Below are 25634 nucleotides of genomic sequence, written 5' to 3'. Positions count from 1 at the left end.
GCTTAGAAATCCTTTACAATGGGAGGTGGCTACTGAGGAGCTTTTGAGGTAAAATATCTTTCTTTTTTACATAGAGATGTTCAGGAGATATTTTCTAGTCAGCTTTTTACAGCTATGCTGCATCACTTTCAAGTGTTTAAACATTTGGGTATTATGGCCTTTTAAATACAAAAATGAATACAGTGTCTAATTACAAAAGCACACAGTTAGTTGCAGAGTACAGCAATTTATATGTGTAGAAAAAAATATAAGCACAGTCAAAAACCATACACTCCTAGAAAACCAAAGAGTTCATCAAATGTGAACTCACAAATAGTTATCAGAATAGAATAACAACTCTTGTACAGAGGAAAAGTTAATGGGTAAATGAGACTGCTGCCCAATAATCCACTAGCCTCTGCCTATAAGCCGGTACATTAGTTTGACATGGGCAGTTCTTCTACCTCTCAGAGTGTCAACGGATACTTCATTAGTCCTTCGGCTATGGCGGGCGTCCGTGCAGATCTATGGCAAGCTCAGTCTCCTCCTTCCCATGTGGTGTGGCTCCAGCCAATCGATTTAGAGATACCTGCTCCGAGTCTCACTGGAAGCAAAAGAGTAATGAGAACCAGCTGGAAGTAGGCCAATGTTGGGAAAAAAAGGAGAGAAGTGGTTCTTCAAAACGATAAAATCCAAAATTTATTTGCACGAGTTAAAACGAGGGTAAGCAACACATGGACACATGTGACACCAGAGGGGACAATAGACATTTATATGAGAACAAAAGTACAGGTGTGACCCTCTCATTGTCTCCCAACTGACAAGTTGTACTCATGTGAGTCACACAGAGAAAGGTGACACTCCCACATTAGTATAAATATCTGTGTAACACTCAGTGATATCACAGGAGGAACCAGAGAGACTTCATACTTACAGAGCTTCTGCTAAACGGTAATATGCAAAACCTGACATAAATCTTTATTAACAGCCTCACACTGTTGTGTTTTATATAGTGACTAGTCCTAAAGCCTGTGTACACGGACCATTTTTTGCAGTACAGCGGTTCCACCCCTTGCTCTCTCTATCCCCCCTCTGTTTTGCTCTCTCCCCCTCTCTTCTGCTCTCTCCTCCCTCTATATTTGCTCTATCTCTCTCTCTCCCCTTTCTTTTGCTGTTTCTCTCCCTCCCTTTTGCTGTCTCTCTCTCGCTCTCTCACTTAAAGGGACAGTGTCCTGTAAATTTGGTTTTCCCTTAAAATAACAAGAAACCCCTAATGTTTTTAAATTTTTTAAATATAACATATAATTTTCAACAACTTTCCAACTGACTTCTATAATGATATTTGCTTAATTCTCTAGATAAAATGTATTGAAGCAGCAGCAATGCACTACTGGGAGCTAGCTGAGCACATAAGGTGAGCCAATGACAAGAGGCTTGATTGTGCCACTAATAAGCAGCTGGCGCACCATAGTGCATTATATGTTTTGTCACAAAGGTCCCCAAGGGATTAAAGCAGATTTCATAATAGAAGGAAATTGGAAAGTTGTTTACATTTGAATAATAAAAGTGTAATTGTGACTTTGCTGTCCCTTTAATGTGTTTCTAATGACTTGTTTTACCGGTGTATAAAATAATATAAAGTGTATGGGAAATTTCACCTTTAGCTTTAGTTTATATGTAAAATAACTGTTTGCTGTCTGTAATTTATTTTCATTATTAAATTGTACACAGCCTTTTAAATGACCTGAGGCAGCGGCTCCTACTTAGCATATGCAGGAGTTCAAATTATATAAAAATATGAGTCTGTTATTGGCTGATAGCTGTCACATGGTACAGGTGCAGAACTGCATTTATCAGAAAACAATCTATTTCTCTTTTAAATTTCATAGTCAGTTTTTTATTGCATTGTATTTTTATTATGCATCTGTTTTCTTTCATGTAATTGGCAAGAGTCCATGAGCTAGTGACGTATGGGATATACAATCTTACCAGGAGGGGCAAAGTTTCCCATCCTCAAATGCCTATAAATACACCCCTCACCACACCCACAATTCAGTTTTACAAACTTTGCCTCCTATGGAGGTGGTGAAGTAAGTTTGTGCTAAGATTTCTACGTTGATATGCGCTTCTCAGCATTTTGAAGCCCAATTCCTCTCAGAGTACAGCATTTGTCAGAGGGATGTGAAGAGAGTATCGCCTATTGATTTTTATGGTTTCCCTCGTGGGAAATCTTTTCAAAGGTTCTCTGTTATCGGTGGTAGAGATTCCTTCCCTTTTCAGATCGACGATATACTCTCATATACCATTACCTCTACTGATACTTTTTCAGTACTGGTTTGGCTATCTGCTATATGTGGATGAGTGTCTTTCGGTAAGTACATATTGTTATTTAAGACACTCTCAGCTATGGTTTGGTGCTTTATCTATTGATATAAAGTTTTAAATATATGTATTTACTTCTATTTGCCATGAGTCAGGTCTATGTTTATTTCCCCTTTGCAGTCTAAACAGTTTCAGTATAGGAATCACGTTTGGGAAGTTTTTATTTAAATTTTTTTCTCACCTGGGGTTCAGTCTTTTTTAATTTGACTAATTTTTTCGTGGTCAAATCTAGACTCGCGAGGGCGCAAAATGCTGTTTTTTATTGCGTCATTCTTGGTGCAAATTTTTTGGCACGATGTTGCGCTGTTGATGGCGCAAGTTTTGGATTAGAATTAAAGTGATGGCACCACTTACTAGAAATGTAATGTAGGGTCTGGGCGCAAGTTTTGTCATTTCCGGCATCTTTGACGCTAATTGTTTTGGCGCAAAATCGCGTTTGTTATGACGCGAATTGTGTCATTTCCTGGTGATAGTTTTGCGGCAATTTTTTTTTAATTCATTTTGCGTTATGCGTCATTCTTGGCGCAAATTTTTTCAGTCATTTTACCCCTGTCCTCCTATTGCTCGCTGTTTTCATGGTTTTTTTAAAGCTATTATGCCTGCTTTTGTTTTTCTTTACTGAAACTGTTACATAGTGGAAAATTAATATTTCTCCAACATAGGTGTGTCCGGTCCACGGCGTCATCCTTACTTGTGGGATATTCTCTTCCCCAACAGGAAATGGCAAAGAGCCCAGCAAAGCTGGTCACATGATCCCTCCTAGGCTCCGCCTACCCCAGTCATTCTCTTTGCCGTTGTACAGGCAACATCTCCACGGAGATGGCTTAGAGTTTTTTAGTGTTTAACTGTAGTTTTTATTATTCAATCAAGAGTTTGTTATTTTGAAATAGTGCTGGTATGTACTATTTACTCAGAAACAGAAAAGAGATGAAGATTTCTGTTTGTATGAGGAAAATGATTTTAGCAACCGTCACTAAAATCCATGGCTGTTCCACACAGGACTGTTGAGAGCAATTAACTTCAGTTGGGGGAACAGTGTGCAGTCTCTTGCTGCTTGAGGTATGACACATTCTAACAAGACGATGTAATGCTGGAAGCTGTCATTTTCCCTATGGGATCCGGTAAGCCATGTTTATTACGATCGTAAATAAGGGCTTCACAAGGGCTTATTAAAACTGTAGACTTTTTCTGGGCTAAATCGATTCATTATTAACACATATTTAGCCTTGAGGAATCATTTTATCTGGGTATTTTGATATAATAATATCGGCAGGCACTGTTTTAGACACCTTATTCTTTAGGGGCTTTCCCAAAGCATAAGCAGAGCCTCATTTTCGCGCCGGTGTTGCGCACTTGTTTTTGAGAGGCATGGCATGCAGTCGCATGTGAGAGGAGCTCTGATACTTAGAAAAGACTTTCTGAAGGCGTCATTTGGTATCGTATTCCCCTTTGGGCTTGGTTGGGTCTCAGCAAAGCAGATACCAGGGACTGTAAAGGGGTTAAAGTTCAAAACGGCTCCGGTTCCGTTATTTTAAGGGTTAAAGCTTCCAAATTTGGTGTGCAATACTTTTAAGGCTTTAAGACACTGTGGTGAAAATTTGGTGAATTTTGAACAATTCCTTCATGTTTTTTCGCAATTGCAGTAATAAAGTGTGTTCAGTTTAAAATTTAAAGTGACAGTAACGGTTTTATTTTAAAACGTTTTTTGTACTTTGTTATCAAGTTTATGCCTGTTTAACATGTCTGAACTACCAGATAGACTGTGTTCTGAATGTGGGGAAGCCAGAAGATGCCCAAGATGATTCCTCAAGTGAGGGGAGTAAGCATGGTACTGCATCATTCCCTCCTTCGTCTACACGAGTCTTGCCCACTCAGGAGGCCCCTAGTACATCTAGCGCGCCAATACTCCTTACTATGCAACAATTAACGGCTGTAATGGATAATTCTGTCAAAAACATTTTAGCCAAAATGAACACTTATCAGCGTAAGCGCGGCTGCTCTGTTTTAGATACTGAAGAGCATGACGACGCTGATAATAATATTTCTGAAGGGCCCCTAACCCAGTCTGATGGGGCCAGGGAGGTTTTGTCTGAGGGAGAAATTACTGATTCAGGGAACATTTCTCAACAGGCTGAACCTGATGTGATTGCATTTAAATTTAAGTTGGAACATCTCCGCATTCTGCTTAAGGAGGTATTATCCACTCTGGATGATTGTGACAAGTTGGTCATCCCAGAGAAACTATGTAAAATGGACAAGTTCCTAGAGGTGCCGGGGCTCCCAGAAGCTTTTCCTATACCCAAGCGGGTGGCGGACATTGTTAATAAAGAATGGGAAAGGCCCGGTATTCCTTTCGTCCCTCCCCCCATATTTAAAAAATTGTTTCCTATGGTCGACCCCAGAAAGGACTTATGGCAGACAGTCCCCAAGGTCGAGGGAGCGGTTTCCACTTTAAACAAACGCACCACTATACCCATAGAGGATAGTTGTGCTTTCAAAGATCCTATGGATAAAAAATTAGAAGGTTTGCTTAAAAAGATGTTTGTTCAGCAAGGTTACCTTCTACAACCAATTTCATGCATTGTCCCTGTCGCTACAGCCGCATGTTTCTGGTTCGATGATCTGATAAGAGCGGTCGATAGTGATTCTCCTCCTTTGGAGGAGATTATGGACAGAATCAATGCTCTCAAATTGGCTAATTCTTTCACCCTAGACGCCACTTTGCAATTGGCTAGGTTAGCGGCTAAGAATTCTGGGTTTGCTATTGTGGCGCGCAGAGCGCTTTGGTTGAAATCTTGGTCGGCTGATGCGTCTTCCAAGAACAAGCTACTTAACATTCCTTTCAAGGGGAAAACGCTGTTTGGCCCTGACTTGAAAGAGATTATCTCTGATATCACTGGGGGTAAGGGCCACGCCCTTCCTCAGGATCGGCCTTTCAAGGCAAAAAATAAACCTAATTTTCGTCCCTTTCGTAGAAACGGACCAGCCCAAGGTGCTACGTCCTCTAAGCAAGAGGGTAATACTTCTCAAGCCAAGCCAGCTTGGAGACCAATGCAAGGCTGGAACAAGGGAAAGCAGGCCAAGAAACCTGCCACTGCTACCAAGACAGCATGAAATGTTGGCCCCCGATCCGGGACCGGATCTGGTGGGGGGCAGACTCTCTCTCTTCGCTCAGGCTTGGGCAAGAGATGTTCTGGATCCTTGGGCGCTAGAAATAGTCTCCCAAGGTTATCTTCTGGAATTCTAGGGACTTCCCCCAAGGGGGAGGTTCCACAGGTCTCAGTTGTCTTCAGACCACATAAAAAGACAGGCATTCTTACATTGTGTAGAAGACCTGTTAAAAATGGGAGTGATTCATCCTGTTCCATTAAGAGAACAAGGGATGGGGTTCTACTCCAATCTGTTCATAGTTCCCAAAAAAGAGGGAACGTTCAGACCAATCTTAGATCTCAAGATCTTAAACAAGTTTCTCAAAGTTCCATCGTTCAAGATGGAAACCATTCGAACTATTCTTCCTTCCATCCAGGAAGGTCAATTCATGACCACGGTGGATTTAAAGGATGCGTATCTACATATTCCTATCCACAAGGAACATCATCGGTTCCTAAGGTTCGCATTCCTGGACAAACATTACCAGTTCGTGGCGCTTCCTTTCGGATTAGCCACTGCTCCAAGGATTTTCACAAAGGTACTAGGGTCCCTTCTAGCTGTGCTAAGACCAAGGGGCATTGCTGTAGTACCTTACTTGGACGACATTCTGATTCAAGCGTCGTCCCTTCCTCAAGCAAAGGCTCACACGGACATTGTCCTGGCCTTTCTCAGATCTCACGGATGGAAAGTGAACGTGGAAAAGAGTTCTCTATCCCCGTCAACAAGGGTTCCCTTCTTGGGAACAATAATAGACTCCTTAGAAATGAGGATTTTTCTGACAGAGGCCAGAAAAACAAAGCTTCTAGACTCTTGTCGGATACTTCATTCCGTTCCTCTTCCTTCCATAGCTCAGTGCATGGAAGTGATCGGGTTGATGGTAGCGGCAATGGACATAGTTCCTTTTGCGCGCATTCATCTAAGACCATTACAACTGTGCATGCTCAGTCAGTGGAATGGGGACTATACAGACTTGTCTCCGAAGATACAAGTAAATCAGAGGACCAGAGACTCACTCCGTTGGTGGCTGTCCCTGGACAACCTGTCACAAGGGATGACATTCCGCAGACCAGAGTGGGTCATTGTCACGACCGACGCCAGTCTGATGGGCTGGGGCGCGGTCTGGGGATCCCTGAAAGCTCAGGGTCTTTGGTCTCGGGAAGAATCTCTTCTACCGATAAATATTCTGGAACTGAGAGCGATATTCAATGCTCTCAAGGCTTGGCCTCAGCTAGCTAGGGCCAAGTTCATACGGTTTCAATCAGACAACATGACAACTGTTGCGTACATCAACCATCAGGGGGGAACAAGGAGTTCCCTAGCGATGGAAGAAGTGACCAAAATCATTCTATGGGCGGAGTCTCACTCCTGCCACCTGTCTGCTATCCACATCCCAGGAGTGGAAAATTGGGAAGCGGATTTTCTGAGTCGTCAGACATTGCATCCGGGGGAGTGGGAACTCCATCCGGAAATCTTTGCCCAAGTCACTCAGCTGTGGGGCATTCCAGACATGGATCTGATGGCCTCTCGTCAGAACTTCAAAGTTCCTTGCTACGGGTCCAGATCCAGGGATCCCAAGGCGGCTCTAGTGGATGCACTAGTAGCACCTTGGACCTTCAAACTAGCTTATGTGTTCCCGCCGTTTCCTCTCATCCCCAGGCTGGTAGCCAGGATCAATCAGGAGAGGGCGTCGGTGATCTTGATAGCTCCTGCGTGGCCACGCAGGACTTGGTATGCAGATCTGGTGAATATGTCATCGGCTCCACCTTGGAAGCTACCTTTGAGACGAGACCTTCTTGTTCAGGGTCCGTTCGAACATCCGAATCTGGTTTCACTCCAGCTGACTGCTTGGAGATTGAACGCTTGATTTTATCGAAGCGAGGGTTCTCAGATTCTGTTATTGATACTCTTGTTCAGGCCAGAAAGCCTGTACCTAGAAAGATTTACCACAAAATTTGGAAAAAATATATCTGTTGGTGTGAATCTAAAGGATTCTCTTGGGACAAGGTTAAGATTCCTAGGATTCTATCCTTCCTTCAAGAAGGATTGGAAAAAGGATTATCTGCAAGTTCCCTGAAGGGACAGATTTCTGCCTTGTCGGTGTTACTTCACAAAAAATTGGCTGCTGTGCCAGATGTTCAAGCCTTTGTTCAGGCTCTGGTTAGAATTAAGCCTGTTTACAAACCTTTGACTCCTCCTTGGAGTCTCAATTTAGTTCTTTCAGTTCTTCAGGGGGTTCCGTTTGAACCCTTGCATTCCGTTGATATTAAGTTATTATCTTGGAAAGTTTTGTTTTTAGTTGCAATTTCTTCTGCTAGAAGAGTTTCAGAATTATCTGCTCTGCAGTGTTCTCCTCCTTATCTGGTGTTCCATGCAGATAAGGTGGTTTTACGTACTAAACCTGGTTTTCTTCCAAAAGTTGTTTCTAACAAAAACATTAACCAGGAGATTATCGTACCTTCTCTGTGTCCGAAACCAGTTTCAAAGAAGGAACGTTTGTTGCACATTTTGGATGTTGTTCGCGCTCTAAAATTCTATTTAGATGCTACAAAGGATTTTAGACAAACATCTTCCTTGTTTGTTGTTTATTCTGGTAAAAGGAGAGGTAAAAAAGCAACTTCTACCTCTCTCTCTTTTTGGATTAAAAGCATCATCAGATTGGCTTACGAGACTGCCGGACGGCAGCCTCCCGAAAGAATCACAGCTCATTCCACTAGGGCTGTGGCTTCCACATGGGCCTTCAAGAACGAGGCTTCTGTTGATCAGATATGTAGGGCAGCGACTTGGTCTTCACTGCACACTTTTACCAAATTTTACAAGTTTGATACTTTTGCTTCTTCTGAGGCTATTTTTGGGAGAAAGGTTTTGCAAGCCGTGGTGCCTTCCATTTAGGTGACCTGATTTGCTCCCTCCCTTCATCCGTGTCCTAAAGCTTTGGTATTGGTTCCCACAAGTAAGGATGACGCCGTGGACCGGACACACCTATGTTGGAGAAAACAGAATTTATGTTTACCTGATAAATTACTTTCTCCAACGGTGTGTCCGGTCCACGGCCCGCCCTGGTTTTTTTAATCAGGTCTGATAATTTATTTTCTTTAACTACAGTCACCACGGTACCATATGGTTTCTCCTATGCAAATATTCCTCCTTAACGTCGGTCGAATGACTGGGGTAGGCGGAGCCTAGGAGGGATCATGTGACCAGCTTTGCTGGGCTCTTTGCCATTTCCTGTTGGGGAAGAGAATATCCCACAAGTAAGGATGACGCCGTGGACCGGACACACCGTTGGAGAAAGTAATTTATCAGGTAAACATAAATTCTGTTTTTGCCTAAATGTTTTTCTTTTTCTGTTACATTTCATTCTGATCCTGACTCTGATGTTACTGTAGAAACTATGATGCTCTGGAACACAGTTCTACAAAGCTAAGTGTGTTCTTTTCATTATTAAACTGTTATTTCTTCAGTTCAATTATGTGGCATTTATTTATCATGTTTTATGAAAAACTGTTTCTACATGTATAATGACATTTACTGTTTTTTACATATTCAGTTCTTGTACTTGATTTCATTTGCAAACATTACATCTTGTTGCTTATATCATAAAGGTTATGACTGCTATTATGCCTTTAAGTAAACTTACGAGGTCTTTTTAAAATTGTTAAAATTTAATTAAAGGGACACTGAACCCATTTTTTTTCTTTCGTGATTCAGATAGACCATGAAATGTTACGCAACTCTCTAATTTACTCCTATTATCAAATTTTCTTAATTCTCTTGGTATGTTTATTTGAAAAGCAAGAATGTAAGTTTAGATGCCGGCCCATTTTTGTTGAATAAACTAGGTTGTCTTTGTTGATTGGGCAGCACCAATAAACAAGTGCTGTCCATGGTCCTGAACCAAATATTTGCTGGCTCCTTAGCTTAGATTCCTTCTTTTTCAAATAAAGATAACAAGAGAACAAATAAAAATTGATAATAGCAGTAAATTAGAAAGTTGCTTAAAATTGCATGCTCTATCTGTGTCCCTTTAATTTTGTTCTGACCGAAAGCATACTTAAATTTATTATACTGATGAAGGTTTCTTTGTCTTAAAGATCCTGTATCAGACAGTTTGTTAAAAAAGGTTCCTTATTATTCATTTTGAACATTTTTTATGTTCTTTGTTAAAGAAATATTTGTTATTTATAGCTTTTAGGAGTTGTTATTAATCCTTTTCAAAACTGGATTTTTTTGCTTTTGAGGTTTTTCCTATGTAATATACTATTTGATATGAAAACGAAGAGAAACAGGGTGCAACCCCTCTAAGTGTAATAAGTTAGTTACAAACAAATTTTTATTACAAAGCGCAAATTCACACTCACAAGATAGAACCTCAAATGTATGAGGTATGGTAAACACACTGGGGAACAGCTCAAGGTCTTTCAAGGCAAATATACTGCAGATCTCAAACAGCCCACTCAGTCTGGAGGTCCGGTGTATGATGTATCATTTGTATGATGTATCATTACATCCATGTCAGATGACTCCACTCACAGTTCCCGGTAAGCCTTATGTCCTTATACCGTCCCCACATATAATAAAACAATCCGTATGTAAAGTACATGCAGTAAATGATAATCAAACTTGAATAGTATAAATACCACCACGCTCGATCCTCAATCAGCTGTATAACAAGTTGAACGCCGGCTACTTGCGAGAGCTGGAACGGATGGCGTGATGACCTAAAGCTCAGCTTTATCTGTGGCTAACATTGCTGTTTTCTCAACCTTTGTTGAACAGATAGTATAAGCAGTTTCAGATTCTCAAGTATATAACTGTTTATTGACTTCAGATGTATTCATTTAATTATGTTTACTATAGCTATTATTATGATTTTCAATATATTTTATTATCTCTATCTTGATAGGATAATAATTTGTTTTATTTCTATTTTCTCCGCTATTGTTGGAGATCTAGAATATTTTTCTGCCCTACTTTAAGTCCGGTGATGTAGATCAGTTGGTAAATGTCCTGACTACAAATGTTGCTCTAGATCCAAGGGTCTAAGGTTAATTTATTGTACACCATTTATTTGGGTAATAAGGTTTTTTTTAGCTGCTAATTTGCTTAAATCCGAATGTAAGCACTGAAAAAGCATTTTTTGTATCCTTTTGGGAGAAAAACACTATATATTTACTAGTTATTAGACTGCGTTAAGGTGTGGTTCTCTACCCAGACGGTTCCTAAGGTGGAGGGAGCAGTCTCTACCCTAGCTAAGCGTACAACTATCCCAGTCGAGGACAGTGGTGCTTTCCTAGATCCTATGGATAAAAAATTGGAGGTTCTCCTTAAGAAAATTTTTATACATCAAGGTTTTATTCTCCAGCCTCTTGCATGCATTGCCCCAGTTACTGCTGCAGCGTTTTTTTTTTGGTTTGAGTCTCTTGAGGAGACCCCGCTAGACGATATTCTAGACAGGATTAAAGCTCTTAAGTTAGCTAACTCCTTTATTTCTGACGCCATTTTTCATTTAGCCAAGCTAACGGCTAAGAATTCAGGTTTTGCCATTTTGGCGCTGGTCATCAGACGTTACTTCAAAGTCTAAGCTTCTTAACATCCCCTTCAAGGGACAGACCCTATTCGGGCCTGGTCTGAAGGAGATCATTTCTGATATTACTGGAAGAAAAGGTCACGCCCTTCCTCAGGATAGGTCCAATAAGTTAAGGACCAAACAGAATAATTTTCATTCCTTTCGAAACTTCAAGAGTGGCGCAGCTTCAGTTTCCTCTAATGCAAAACAAGAGGAAAATTTTGCCCAGTCCAAACCAGTCTGGAAACCTAACCAGGCTTGGAACAAGGGGAAGCAGGCCAAGAAACCTGCGGCTGCCTCTAAGACAGCATGAAGGAGTAGCCCCCGATCCGGGACCGGATCTAGTAGGGGGCAGACTTTCTCTCTTCGCCCAGGCTTGGGCAAGAGATGTCCAGGATCCCTGGGCATTAGAGATTGTTTCCCAGGGATATCTTCTGGACTTCAAAGCTTCATCTCCAAAGGGGAGATTTCATCTCTTACAATTATCTGTAAACCAGATAAAGAGAGAGGCATTCTTACGTTGTGTTCAAGACCTACTGGTTATGGGAGTGATTCACCCAGTTCCAAGGGAGGAACAGGGGCAGGGCTTCTATTCAAATCTGTTTATAGTTCCCAAAAAAGAGGGAACTTTCAGACCAATCTTGGATCTCATGATCCTAAACAAATTTCTCAGGGTCCCATCCTTCAAGATGGAGACAATCCGAACCATCCTCCCTATGATCCAGGAGGGTCAATATATGACTACCGTGGACTTAAAGGATGCTTATCTCCACATTCCGATTCACAGAGATCATCATCAGTTCCTCAGGTTCGCCTTCCCTGACAGGCATTACCAGTTTGTGGCTCTTCCCTTTGGGTTAGCCACGGCACCAAGAATCTTTACGAAGGTTCTAGGGTCCCTACTGGCGGTTCTAAGGCCACGGGGCATAGCAGTGGCTCCTTACCTAGACGACATTCTGATACAGGCGTCGACTTTTCAAATCGCCAAGTCCAATACGGACATTGTTCTGGCCTTTTTGAGGTCTCACGGGTGGAAGGTGAACGAAGAAAAGAATTCTCTCTCCCCTCTCGCAAGATTTTTCCTCCTAGGAACACTGATAGATTCAGTAGAAATGAAAATTTTTCTGACAGAGGTCAGGTTATTAAAGCTTCTAACTTCCTGCCGTGCTCTTCATTCATCTTCTCGGCCGTCAGTGGCTCAGTGTATGGAAGTAATCGGCCTAATGATAGCGGCAATGGACATAGTTCCGTTTGCCCGCCTACATCTCAGACCACTGCAACTTTGCATGCTCAATCAGTGGAATGGGCATTACACAGATTTGTCCCCTCTGCTAAATCTGGATCAAGAGACCAGGGATTCTCTTCTCTGGTGGTTATCTCGGGTCCATCTGTCCAGGGGAATGAGTTTCTGCAGGCCAGAGTGGACTATAGTGACGACAGATGCCAGCCTTCTGGACTGGGGCACGGTCTGGAACTCCCTGAAGGCTCAGGGTTCGTGGACTCAGGAGGAAGCCCTTCTTCCGATAAACATTCAATGCGATATTCAATGCTCTTCAGGCTTGGCCTCAACTAGCTGCGGTCAGGTTCATCAGATTTCAGTCGGACAATATCACAACTGTAGCCTATATCAGCCATCAGGGGGGAACAAGAAGCCGCCTGGCAATGTTGGAGGTTTCAAAGATAATTCTATGGGCAGAGGTTCACTCTTGCCATCTCTCAGCTATCCATATCCCAGGAGTAGAGAACTGGGAGGCGGATTTTCTAAGTCGGCAGACTTTTCATCCGGGGGAGTGGGAGCTCTATCCGGAGGTATTTGCCCAGCTGATTCAACTATGGGGCAAACCAGAACTGGATCTGATGGCGTCTCGTCAGAACGCCAAGCTTCCTTGTTACGGGTCCAGGTCAAGGGATCCCCAGGCAGTGCTGATAGATGCTCTAGCAGTGCCCTGGTTCTTCAGCCTGGCTTATGTGTTCCCACCATTTCCTCTCCTCCCTCGTCTGATTGCCAAGATCAAGCAGGAGAGAGCTTCAGTGATTTTGATAGCACCTGCGTGACCACGCAGGACTTGGTATGCAGATCTGGTGGATATGTCATCCCTTTCACCATGGACTCTGCCGCTGAGGCAGGACCTTCTACTCCAAGGTCCTTTCAAACATCCAAATCTAATTTCTCTGCGGCTGACTGCTTGGAGATTGAACGCTTGATTTTATCAAAACGTGGTTTCTCCGAGTCGGTCATTGATACCTTAATTCAGGCTCGAAAGCCTGTCACCAGGAAAATCTATCATAAGATATGGTGTAAATATCTTCATTGGTGTGAATCCAAGGGTTACTCATGGAGTAAAGTCAGGATTCCTAGGATATTATCTGATTGTCAGCTAGTTCCTTAAAGGGACAGATTTCTGCTCTGTCTATTCTGCACAAGCGTCTGGCAGATGTTCCAGACGTTCAGGCGTTTTGTCAGGCTTTAGTTAGAATCAAGCCTGTGTTTAAACCTGTTGCTCCACCATGGAGTTTAAATTTAGTTCTTAAAGTTCTTCAAGGGGTTCCGTTTGAACCTCTGCATTCCATAGATATCAAGCTTTTATCTTGGAAAGTTCTGTTTTTGGTAGCTATCTCTTCGGCTCGAAGAGTTTCAGAGTTATCTGCCTTACAGTGTGATTCCCCTTATCTGATCTTCCATGCAGATAAGGTAGTTTTGCGTACCAAACCTGGGTTTCTTCCTAAGGTGGCATCTAATAAGAATATCAATCAGGAGATTGTTGTTCAGTCACTGTGTCCTAATCCTTCTTCAAAGAAGGAACGTCTATTACACAATCTTGACGTGGTTCGTGCTTTAAAGTTTTATTTACAAGCTACTAAGGATTTTCGTCAAACATCTGCATTGTTTGTTGTCTACTCTGGACAGAGGAGAGGCCAAAAGGCTTCGGCATCTTCTCTTTCTTTTTGGCTGAGAAGCATAATCCGTTTAGCTTATGAGACTGCTGGCCAGCAGCCTCCTCAAAGAATTACAGCTCATTCCTCTAGAGCGGTAGCTTCCACATGGGCTTTTAAAAATGAGGCCTCTGTTGAACAGATTTGTAAGGCGGCGACTTGGTCTTTGCTTCATACTTTTTCTAAATTCTACAAATTTGATACTTTTGCTTCCTCGGAGGCTATTTTTGGGAGAAAGGTCTTGCAGGCAGTGGTGCCTTCCGTTTAAGTTCCTGCCTTGTCCCTCCCTTCATCCGTGTCCTAAAGCTTTGGTATTGGTATCCCACAAGTAATGGATGAACCCGTGGACTGGATACACCTTACAAGAGAAAACAAAATTTATGCTTACCTGATAAATTTCTTTCTCTTGTGGTGTATCCAGTCCACGGCCCGCCCTGTCACTTTAAGGCAGGTGTTTTTTATTTTTAAACTACAGTCACCACTGCACCCTATAGTTTCTCCTTTTTCTTGCTTGTCTTCGGTCGAATGACTGAGAGTGGCAGTTAGGGGAGGAGCTATATAGACAGCTCTGCTGTGGGTGTCCTCTTTGCAACTTCCTGTTGGGAAGGAGAATATCCCACAAGTAATGGATGAACCCGTGGACTGGATATACCACAAGAGAAAGAAATTTATCAGGTAAGCATAATTTTTGTTTTTATTTGCCTTTTAAATGGAGTGCATTTGCCTAAAGAACATATCTCATATTATCACTCTATGTAAACACAAATTCTTTCTTTTCTTAACTCTATCCAAGAAATCAATTGAAATTAACATTTTAGTGCCTATCTCTCCCACACACCCTTGCAGTGTGATTTAAGACACCTGAATATTGACCAAGAGAAGTAAAAGGGCTGGGGGTGGAGCACATGGCAAAATGTCTGACAGTGAGAATTAGTAGGAAGTACAATACCAATACTGCAGTATCCAATTTAATATTCAAACCAATGATATTTAACATTTCTTGCAGGAGAAAATATTGTTTCATATAAATGATAGAAAACAAACATTATAATATATTTGTAAAGTTATGATAAGGCCTCACTTAAATAGATTTTTCTACCATTATGTTGTATAGATCTGGGAAGATTCATATTTAAGGGGCAATTTTCACACCCACAGAGATAACTGTACTAAATGCATGTGCTGAATCAACAGCACATATGTAATAACCTAATCAGCTGATCTGTATCACATGAATTGTTGTGTGTGCCTTTAATTATACCATACGTACAGTTAATCAGAACCATTATTTATTATTATCCCTTTAAACCATTTAATATACATTTTACAGACAGGGCCAGAGCACTGAGAGATATCAGGTATTGATGTAACTGGAGTGAATAAGGGAACCTTCTTCCTGAGCACAGACATTGGAGCCTGTTATCATCATGAACTCATATGTGTTAGGTGAGTAAAATAGATATTATGCTGACTTTAATTACTGGGGAAATAGACTAGAACACTCATTAAACAAATATGAACTATTTGCATAAATAAAAAGAGAGAAGCGCTCAACCTGGGAACGGACAATAGCATAATAGCTTGTTCTATGGCTAGTTACCACCCAAGAACCACCCAAGAATCTCGCTTTTTATTTATGCAAATTATGACACTTTGGGAAGTCTCCCTAAGTGTGATGCAGGAAGCCAGATGTGCACCTGTTGCTCAGTGTGACTAGAGGGAAATGGCTGCACCTCACTGACGAGGCCCACAATAGGCCGAAACGTACATCTGGGGTTTTGCCATTTCTCTCGTTCAGAGAGGGATTGCCAGGTATTTTGGGGCTGGACTGCACTGTGAAGTCAGGATTCGACTGATATGATAACAGGAAAGTTCTTCTCTGTGAAAGGCACATGTTGAGCAAAAGAGGCTGCTTCTGGGGTGGTAACTAGCCATAGAACAAGCTATTATGCTATTGTTCATTCCCAGGTTGAGCGCTTCTCTCTTTTTATTTATGCAAATATAAACTATTATATTTATATCTATATATTTAAGAACATTTGTGTCAGTGACATTATAAAGAAGGAACAACTCCCATTTTGCTGAGGAGTAGGGTAAAAATACTACTCTCCCCTCTGTCCTTTTAGACAGACCATGTCCAACAGCTGCCTAAGCTCATCCCAATACCTGGTTCATTACTCCACCTGCACCTTCCCCTGCTCTGACCTCGCTCATGTAACACCCACAACTCCCCCAGTGTTCCCCACCCCAGAACCACCACTGATTTGTGTGATTAATTTTACAGTGAGTATTATGAAACTAATAATGTTTTTGGCTATTTATATAAATAGAAGAACCACAGCCGAAAGCTAATAATTATCATAAGGTCACTGCTTCTTGCCCTCTCAAAACATCTCACACTGATTATTAGTCTGTGATGATTAAGACATCATGTTCTCACCCATTTGGTTGAGCATAAGCCAGGCAGCACTGTATGTGCATTTGCTTGTGCAATGTTAAATGAGGATGGGTGATGCCACCTCTCTTGCCCAGATAACAGATGTACTTGTTCCCTGCCTGAGAACATTATCCATACGCACCTTGTTTACTGCGGCCCTATAACTTGTTTTCATCAGTAATCAGTCATTTAGGTTACTATGATGTAAGTAATATTTACATTCTATGCCATCCTTTTTAATTTGTGATTTACAGGTAAATACATTTTAAAAATACAAAACAGAAGACATGTTTGAGTATAAAAAAGTTTTTTTTTATTGAGATGGATTATATTATAAATGAATAAAGTCTTATTTCTTTCATGTAATTAGCAAGAGTCCATGAGCTAGTGACGTATGGGATAAACATTCCTACCAGGAGGGGCAAAGTTTCCCAAACCTCAAAATGCCTATAAATACACCCCTCACCACAACCACAATTCAGTTTTACAAACTTTGCCTCCTATGGAGGTGGTGAAGTAAGTTTGTGCTAAGATTTCTTCGTTGATATGCGCTTCTCAGCATTGTTGAAGCCCGATTCCTCTCAGAGTACAGCGAATGTCAGAGGGACGTGAAGGGAGTATCACTTATTGAATATGATGATTTCCCTAACGGGGGTCTATTTCAATAGGTTCTCTGTTATCGGTCGTAGGGATTCATCTCCTACCTCCCTTTTCAGATCGACGATATACTCTCAATTTACCATTACCTCTAATGATAACTGTTTCAGTACTGGTTTGGCTATCTGCTATATGTGGATGGGTGTCTTTTGGTAAGTATGTTTTTCATTACTTAAGGCACCCCAGCTATGGTTTGGCACTTTATGCATTTATATAAAGTTCTAAATATATGTATTGTACTTATATTTGCCATGAGTCAGGTTCATGTATTTCCTTCTGCAGACTGTCAGTTTCATATTTGGGGAAAAATAAACATTTTTAAGAAAAAAATTTCTTACCTGGGGTTTAGTCCTTTTTTTCAATTGACTACTTCTTACAAATTGCGGGCGGTATTAGGCCTGCGGGTGCGCCAAATGCTAGACTTTATTGCGTCATTCTTGGCGCAATAATTTTTTTTTGGCGCGAAAATTAAGTCTATGACGCAAGTTCGTCATTTCCGGCGTCATAGATGACGCTGAAGCCTTACACACGGTTGCGTTATTAGTGATGCGAGTGTGTCATTTACGGTTATTATTGGCGCCAAAAAAGTTTTCAGTTACGTTGTGCGTCATACTTGGCGCCAAACATTTTCATTATTTTAATACCCCATTGATGTTTGCCTCTTGCCTTTTCTATGTCAGAGGGCTATGCTATTTGCATTTTTTTCCCATTCCTGAAACTGTCATATAAGGAAATTGATAATTTTGCTTTATATGTTGTTTTTTCTTTTACATTTTGCAAGATGTCTCAATTTGACCCTGCTTCAGAAGTGTCTGCTGGAACTTTGCTGCCTGACATCGGTTCTTTGAAAGCTAAGTGCATTTGTTGTAAGATTGTGGAAATTATTTCTCCAAGTGTCATTTGTAATAGTTGTCATGATAAACTTTTGCATGCAGATAGTGTGTACATCAGTAATAGTACATTGCCAGTTGCAGTTCCTTCAACTTTTAATGTACATTATATACCTATGAATTTTAAAGAATTTGTTTCTGATTCTATCCAGAAGGCTTTGTCTGCATTTCCACCTTCTAATAAACGTAAAAGGTCTTTTAAAACTTCTCATTCATTTGATGACATTTCAAATGACCAACAACATAATAATTTTATCCTCTTCTGATGAGGATCTATCTGATTCAGAAGATCCTTCTTCAGACATTGACACTGACAAATCTACTTATTTATTTAAAATAGAGTATATGCCTTCTTTATTAAAAGAAGTGTTAATTACTTTGGACATTGAGGTGACCAGTCCTCTTGACGTTAAGTCTAATAAAACGTTTAAATGCTGTTTTCTCTTGTAAGGTGTATCCAGTCCACGGGTTCATCCATTACTTGTGGGATATTCTCCTTTCCAACAGGAAATTGCAAGAGGACACCCACAGCAGAGCTGTCTATATAGCTCCTCCCCTAACTGCCACCCCCAGTCATTTTCTTGCAACTCTCGACAAGAAAGGAAGTATCAAGAGATTTGTGGTGACTTAGTGTAGTTTTACCTTCAATCAAGAGTTTGTTATTTTTAAACGGTACCGGCGTTGTACTGTTTTTCTCTCAGGCAGAAATTAGAAGAAGAATTCTGCCTGGAGATTTGATGATCTTAGCGGTTTGTAACTAAGGTCCATTGCTGTTCTCACACATAACTGATGAATATGGGAAAACTTCAGTTGGGGGAACGGCCTGCAGATTACCTGCTTTGAAGTATGTTCAGTATTTTTATTTCTAGAGAGAGGAATAAGTTCTAGAAAATGCTGACAGAGCCTTGTGTATTTGAGGTAAGCCTGATGCAGTGATTTAACAGCGACTGGGGTCATGCTTACATAACAGGGTAATACTCATGTTAATATTCATATTGCTTAGTGACAAAACGTTTACATGATTTCATAAATAGGACGTTTTTTCTCTGAGGGAGATGAGTCTTTATTTGGGGCCTAGTTTCCACATGGCTAGTCAGATACTCCCAGGAGTATTTTCTTAAGGCCCCTCTGACATCCAGTACATGGTGGGAGGGGCACTCTAGCACTCTAACCCTCTGGCATCTGAGAACCATTTCAAAGGGGTTATTTCTGCACAAAATCATATTTAAGGGCAGGTAGGAGCCTCAGCAGAGCTGTGGCATGGTGCTCAATTGATTTTTAACGTTTTTTCTCCAACATAGGTGTGTCCGGTCCACGGCGTCATCCTTACTTGTGGGATATTCTCTTCCCCAACAGGAAATGGCAAAGAGCCCAGCAAAGCTGGTCACATGATCCCTCCTAGGCTCCGCCTACCCCAGTCATTCTCTTTGCCGTTGTACAGGCAACATCTCCACGGAGATGGCTTAGAGTTTTTTAGTGTTTAACTGTAGTTTTTATTATTCAATCAAGAGTTTGTTATTTTAAAATAGTGCTGGTATGTACTATTTACTCTGAAACAGAAAAGAGATGAAGATTTCTGTTTGTATGAGGAAAATGATTTTAGCAACCGTTACTAAAATCCATGGCTGTTCCACACAGGACTGTTGAGAGGAATTAACTTCAGTTGGGGGAACAGTGAGCAGTCTTTTGCTGCTTGAGGTATGACACATTCTAACAAGACGATGTAATGCTGGAAGCTGTCATTTTCCCTATGGGATCCGGTAAGCCATTTTTATTCACACAGTAAATAAGGGCTTCACAAGGGCTTATTAAGACTGTAGACATTTTCTGGGCTAAATCGATCATATTTACACATATTTAGCCTTGAGGAATCATTTAATCTGGGTATTTTTTGTAAAATAATATCGGCAGGCACTGTTTTAGACACTTTATTCTATTGGGGCTTTCCCTAATCATAGTCAGAGCCTCATTTTCGCGCCGGTATGGCGCACTTGTTTTTGAGAACAGCATGACATGCAGCTGCATGTGTGTGGAGCTCTGATACATAGAAAAGTCTTTCTGAAGGCATTATTTGGTATCGTATTCCCCTTTGGGCTTGGTTGGGTCTCAGCAAAGCAGATTCCAGGGACTGTAAAGGGGTTAAATATAAAAACGGCTCCGGTTCCGTTATTTTAAGGGTTAAAGCTTCCAAATTTGGTGTGCAATACTTTTAAGGCTTTAAGACACTGTGGTGAAATTTTGGTGAATTTTGAACAATTCCTTCATACTTTTTCGCAATTGCAGTAATAAAGTGTGTTCAGTTTAAAATTTAAAGTGACAGTAACGGTTTTATTTTAAAACGTTTTTTGTGCTTTGTTATCAAGTTTATGCCTGTTTAACATGTCTGAACTACCAGATAGATTGTGTTCTGACTGTGGGGAAGCCAAGGTTCCTTCTCATTTAAATAGATGTGATTTATGTCATAATAAATTTAGTAAAAATGATGCCCAAGATGATTCCTCAAGTGAGGGGAGTAAGCATGGTACTGCATCATCCCCTCCTTCGTCTACACCAGTTTTGCCCATACAGGAGGCCCCTAGTACATCTAGCGCGCCAATACTCCTTACTATGCAACAATTAACGGCTGTAATGGATAATTCTATCAAAAACATTTTAGCCAATATGCCCACTTATCAGCGAAAGCGCGACTGCTCTGTTTTAGAAAATACTGAAGAGCATGAGGCCGCTGATGATATTGTTTCTGAAGGGCCCCTACACCAGTCTGAGGGGGCCAGGGAGGTTTTGTCTGAGGGAGAAATTTCAGATTCAGGAAAAATTTCTCAACAAGCTGAACCTGATGTGATTACTTTTAAATTTAAGTTGGAACATCTCCGCGCTCTGCTTAAGGAGGTGTTATCCAATTTGGATGATTGTGATTATCTGGTCATTCCAGAAACACTATGTAAAATGGACAAGTTCCTAGAGGCCCCGGGGCCCCCCGAAGCTTTTCCTATACTCAAGCGGGTGGCGTACATTGTTAATAAAGAATGGGACAGGCCCGGTGTACCTTTCGTACCTCCCCCCATATTTAAAAAATTGTTTCCTATAGTCGACCCCAGAAAGGACTTATGGCAGACAGTCCCCAAGGTCGAGGGGGCGGTTTCTACTCTAAACAAGCGCACCACTATACCCATAGAAGATAGTTGTGCTTTCCAAGATCCTATGGATAAAAAATTAGAAGGTTTGCTAAAAAAGATGTTTGTTCAGCAAGGTTACCTTCTACAACCAATTGCATGCATTGTCCCTGTCACTACAGCCGCGTGTTTCTGGTGCGATGAGCTAGAAAAGGCGATTATTAGTAATTCTTCTTCTTATGAGGAGATTATGGACAGAATTCGTGCTCTTAAATTGGCTAATTCTTTCACCCTAGACGCCACCTTGCAATTGGCTAGGTTAGCGGCGAAAAATTCTGGGTTTGCTATTGTGGCGCGCAGAGCGCTTTGGTTAAAATCTTGGTCAGCGGATGCGTCTTCCAAGAACAAATTGTTTGACATTCCTTTCAAGGGGAAAACACTGTTTGGCCCTGACTTGAAAGAGTTTATCTCTGATATCACTGGGGGCAAGGGCCACGCCCTTCCTCAGAATAGGTCTTTCAAGGCCAAAAAATAAACCTAATTTTCGTCCCTTTCGCAGAAACGGACCAGCCCCAAGTGCTACGTCCTCTAAGCAGGAGGGTAATACTTCTCAAGCCAATCCAGCCTGGAGACCAAGGCAAGGCTGGAACAAAGGAAAGCAGGCCAAGAAACCTGCCACTGCTCCCAAGACAGCATGAGATGCGGGCCCCCGATCCGGGACCGGATTTGGTGGGGGGCAGACTCTCTCTCTTCACTCAGGCTTGGGCAAGAGATGTTCTGGATCCTTGGGCGCTAGAAATAGTCTTCCAAGGTTATCTTCTGGAAGTGATTCATCCTGTTCCATTAAAAGAACGAGGGATGGGGTTCTCTTCCAATCTGTTCGTAGTTCCCAAAAAAGAGGGAACGTTCAGACCAATCTTAGATCTCAAGATCCTAAACAAGTTTCTCAAGGTTCCATCGTCCAAAATGGAAACCATTCGAACAATCCTTCCATCCAGAAAGGTCAATTCTTGACCACGGTGGATTTAAAGGATGCGTATCTACATATTCCTGTCCACAAGGAACATCATCGGTTCCTAAGGTTCGCATTCCTGGACAAGCATTACCAGTTCGTGGCGCTTCCTTTCGGATTAGCCACTGTTCCAAGGATTTTCACAAAGGTACTAGGGTCCCTTCTGGCGGTGCTAAGACCAAGGGGCATTGCTGTAGTACCTTACTTGGACGACATTCTGATTCAAGCGTCGTCCCTTCCTCAAGCAAAGGCTCACACGGACATAGTCCTGGCCTTTCTCAGATCTCACGGATGGTAAGTGAACGTGGAAAAGAGTTCTCTATCTCCGTCGACAAGAGTTCCCTTCTTGGGAACAATAATAGACTCCTTAGAAATGAGGATTTTTCTGACAGAGACCAGAAAAACAAAACTTCTAAACTCTTGTCGGATACTTCCTTCCGTTCCTCTTCCTTCCATAGCACAGTGCATGGAAGTGATAGGTTTGATGGTAGCGGCAATGGACATTTCAATTGTGTATGCTCAGTCAGTGGATTGGGGACTATACAGACTTGTCTCCGAAGATACAAGTAAATCAGAGGACCAGAGACTCACTCCGTTGGTGGCTGTCCCTGGACAACCTGTCGCTAGGGGTGACCTCCCGCAGACCAGAGTGGGTCATTGTCACGACCGACGCCAGTCTGATGGGCTGGGGCGCGGTCTGGGGATCCCTGAAAGCTCAGGGTCTTTGGTCTCGGGAAGAATCTCTTCTACCGATAAATATTCTGGAACTGAGAGCGATATTCAATGCTCTCAAGGCTTGGCCTCAGCTAGCGAGGGCCAAGTTCATACGGTTTCAATCAGACAACATGACGACTGTTGCGTACATCAACCATCAGGGGGGAACAAGGAGTTCCCTGGCGATGGAAGAAGTGACCAAAATCATTCAATGGGCGGAGACTCGCTCCTGCCACCTGTCTGCAATCCACATCCCAGGAGTGGAAACTTGGGAAGCGGATTTTCTGATTCGTCAGACATTGCATCCGGGGGTGTGGGAACTCCATCCGGAAATCTTTGCCCAAATCACTCAACTGTGGGGCATTCCAGACATGGATCTGATGGCCTCTCGTCAGAACTTCAAGGTTCCTTGCTACGGGTCCAGATCCAGGGATCCCAAGGCGACTCTAGTAGATGCACTAGTAGCACCTTGGACCTTCAACCTAGCTTATGTATTCCCGCCGTTTCCTCTCATCCCCAGGCTGGTAGCCAGGATCAATCAGGAGAGGGCGTAGGTGATCTTGATAGCTCCTGCGTAACCACGCAGGACTTGGTAGGCAGATCTGGTGAATATGTCATCGGCTTCACCATGGAAGCTACCTTTGAGACGAGACCTTCTTGTTCAAGGTCCGTTCGAACATCCGAATCTGGTCCTACTCCAGCTGACTGCTTGGAGATTGAACGCTTGATCTTATCAAAGCGAGGGTTCTCAGATTCTGTTATTGATACTCTTGTTCAGGCCAGAAAGCCTGTAACTAGAAAAATTTACCACAAAATATGGAAAAAATATATCTGTTGGTGTGAATCTAAAGGATTCCCTTGGGACAAGGTAAAGATTCCTAGGATTCTATCCTTTCTTCAAGAAGGATTGGAGAAAGGATTATCTGCAAGTTCCTTGAAGGGACAGATTTCTGCCTTGTCTGTGTTACTTCACAAAGAGCTGGCAGCTGTGCCAGATGTTCAAGCCTTTGTTCAGGCTCTGGTTAGAATCAAGCCTGTTTACAAACCTTTGACTCCTCCTTGGAGTCTCAACTTAGTTCTTTCAGTTCTTCAGGGGGTTCCGTTTGAACCCTTACATTCCGTTGATATTAAGTTATTATCTTGGAAAGTTTTGTTTTTGGCTGCAATTTCTTCCGCTAGAAGAGTTTCAGAATTATCTGCTCTGCAGTGTTCTCCTCCTTATCTGGTGTTCCATGCAGATAAGGTGGTTTTACGTACTAAACCTGGTTTTCTTCCAAAAGTTGTTTCTAACAAAAACATTAACCAGGAGATAGTCGTGCCTTCTTTGGGTCCGAAACCAGTTTCGAAGAAGGAACGTTTGTTGCACAATTTGGATGTTGTTCGCGCTCTAAAATTCTATTTAGATGCTACAAAGGATTTTAGACAAACATCTTCCTTGTTTGTTGTTTATTCTGGTAACAGGAGAGGTCAAAAAGCAACTTCTACCTCTCTCTCTTTTTGGATTAAAAGCATCATCAGATTGGCTTACGAGACTGCCGGACGGCAGCCTCCTGAAAGAATCACAGCTCATTCCACTAGGGCTGTGGCTTCCACATGGGCCTTCAAGAACGAGGCTTCTGTTGATCAGATATGTAGGGCAGCGACTTGGTCTTCACTGCACACTTTTACCAAATTTTACAAGTTTGATACTTTTGCTTCTTCTGAGGCTATTTTTTGGGAGAAAGGTTTTGCAAGCCGTGGTGCCTTCCATTTAGGTGACCTGATTTGCTCCCTCCCTTCATCCGTGTCCTAAAGCTTTGGTATTGGTTCCCACAAGTAAGGATGACGCCGTGGACCGGACACACCTATGTTGGAGAAAACAGAATTTATGTTTACCTGATAAATTACTTTCTCCAACGGTGTGTCCGGTCCACGGCCCGCCCTGGTTTTTTAATCAGGTCTGATGATTTATTTTCTTTAACTACAGTCACCACGGTATCATATGGTTTCTCCTATGCAAATATTCCTCCTTAACGTCGGTCGAATGACTGGGGTAGGCGGAGCCTAGGAGGGATCATGTGACCAGCTTTGCTGGGCTCTTTGCCATTTCCTGTTGGGGAAGAGAATATCCCACAAGTAAGGATGACGCCGTGGACCGGACACACCGTTGGAGAAAGTAATTTATCAGGTAAACATAAATTCTGTTTTTTAACGTTTTTCAATCCGGTTTGGGGCCTAAGGGGTTAATCATCCATTTGCAAGTGGGTGCAATGTTGCTTTAGTCCCTTACACATACTGTAAAAATTTCAAAGATTTTACTGTATTTTTTCACTCTTTTGCAGTTTAAGTGCTAGTTTTTTTCTCTTAAAGGCACAGTAACGTTTTTGTTTAATTGCTGTTTCACCTTTATTAAAGTGTTTTCCAAGCTTGCTTGTCTCATTACTAGTCTGTTAAACATGTCTGAAATAGAGGAAACTCCTTGTTCAATATGTTTGGAAGCCATTGTGGAGCCCCCTCTTAGAATGTGTACCAAATGTACTGAAATTTCTATAAACCATAAAGACCATATTATGGTGCTTAAAGATTTATCTCCAGGGGATTCTCTGACTGAAAAAAGGGAGATTATGCCATCTAACTCTCCCCATGTGTCAGAACCTATAACTCCCGCTCAAGTGACGCCAAATACATCTAGCGCGTCTAATTCTTTTACCTTACAGGACATGGCGGCAGTTATGAATGCTACCCTCACAGAGGTATTCTCCAAACTGCCAGGGTTACAAGGAAAGCGAGACAGCTCTGGGGCTGGAATTAATACAGAGCT

General features: G+C 41.9%; 1 protein-coding gene across 2 annotated transcripts in view; it reads left to right on the top strand.

Moving 5' to 3' along the window:
- LOC128660026 (gastrula zinc finger protein XlCGF26.1-like) overlaps window positions 1–25634 on the top strand; it is a 375584-nt gene that overhangs the window by 332277 nt on the left and 17673 nt on the right. Inside the window, exon 2 of one of the 2 annotated variants that reach the window (XM_053713626.1) lies at window positions 15342–15457. The exons of the other annotated variant lie outside the window; for it this stretch is intronic. The gene's annotated coding sequence lies outside the window, so the exon portion shown is untranslated. The remainder of the gene's footprint in view (window positions 1–15341; window positions 15458–25634) is intronic. 2 annotated transcript variants of the gene reach the window in all.

The sequence above is a fragment of the Bombina bombina genome, chromosome 5, assembly GCF_027579735.1.
Source record: "Bombina bombina isolate aBomBom1 chromosome 5, aBomBom1.pri, whole genome shotgun sequence".
NCBI classification, from domain to species: Eukaryota; Metazoa; Chordata; class Amphibia; order Anura; family Bombinatoridae; genus Bombina; species Bombina bombina.
This window is presented reverse-complemented; position numbering and strand designations above follow the sequence as displayed.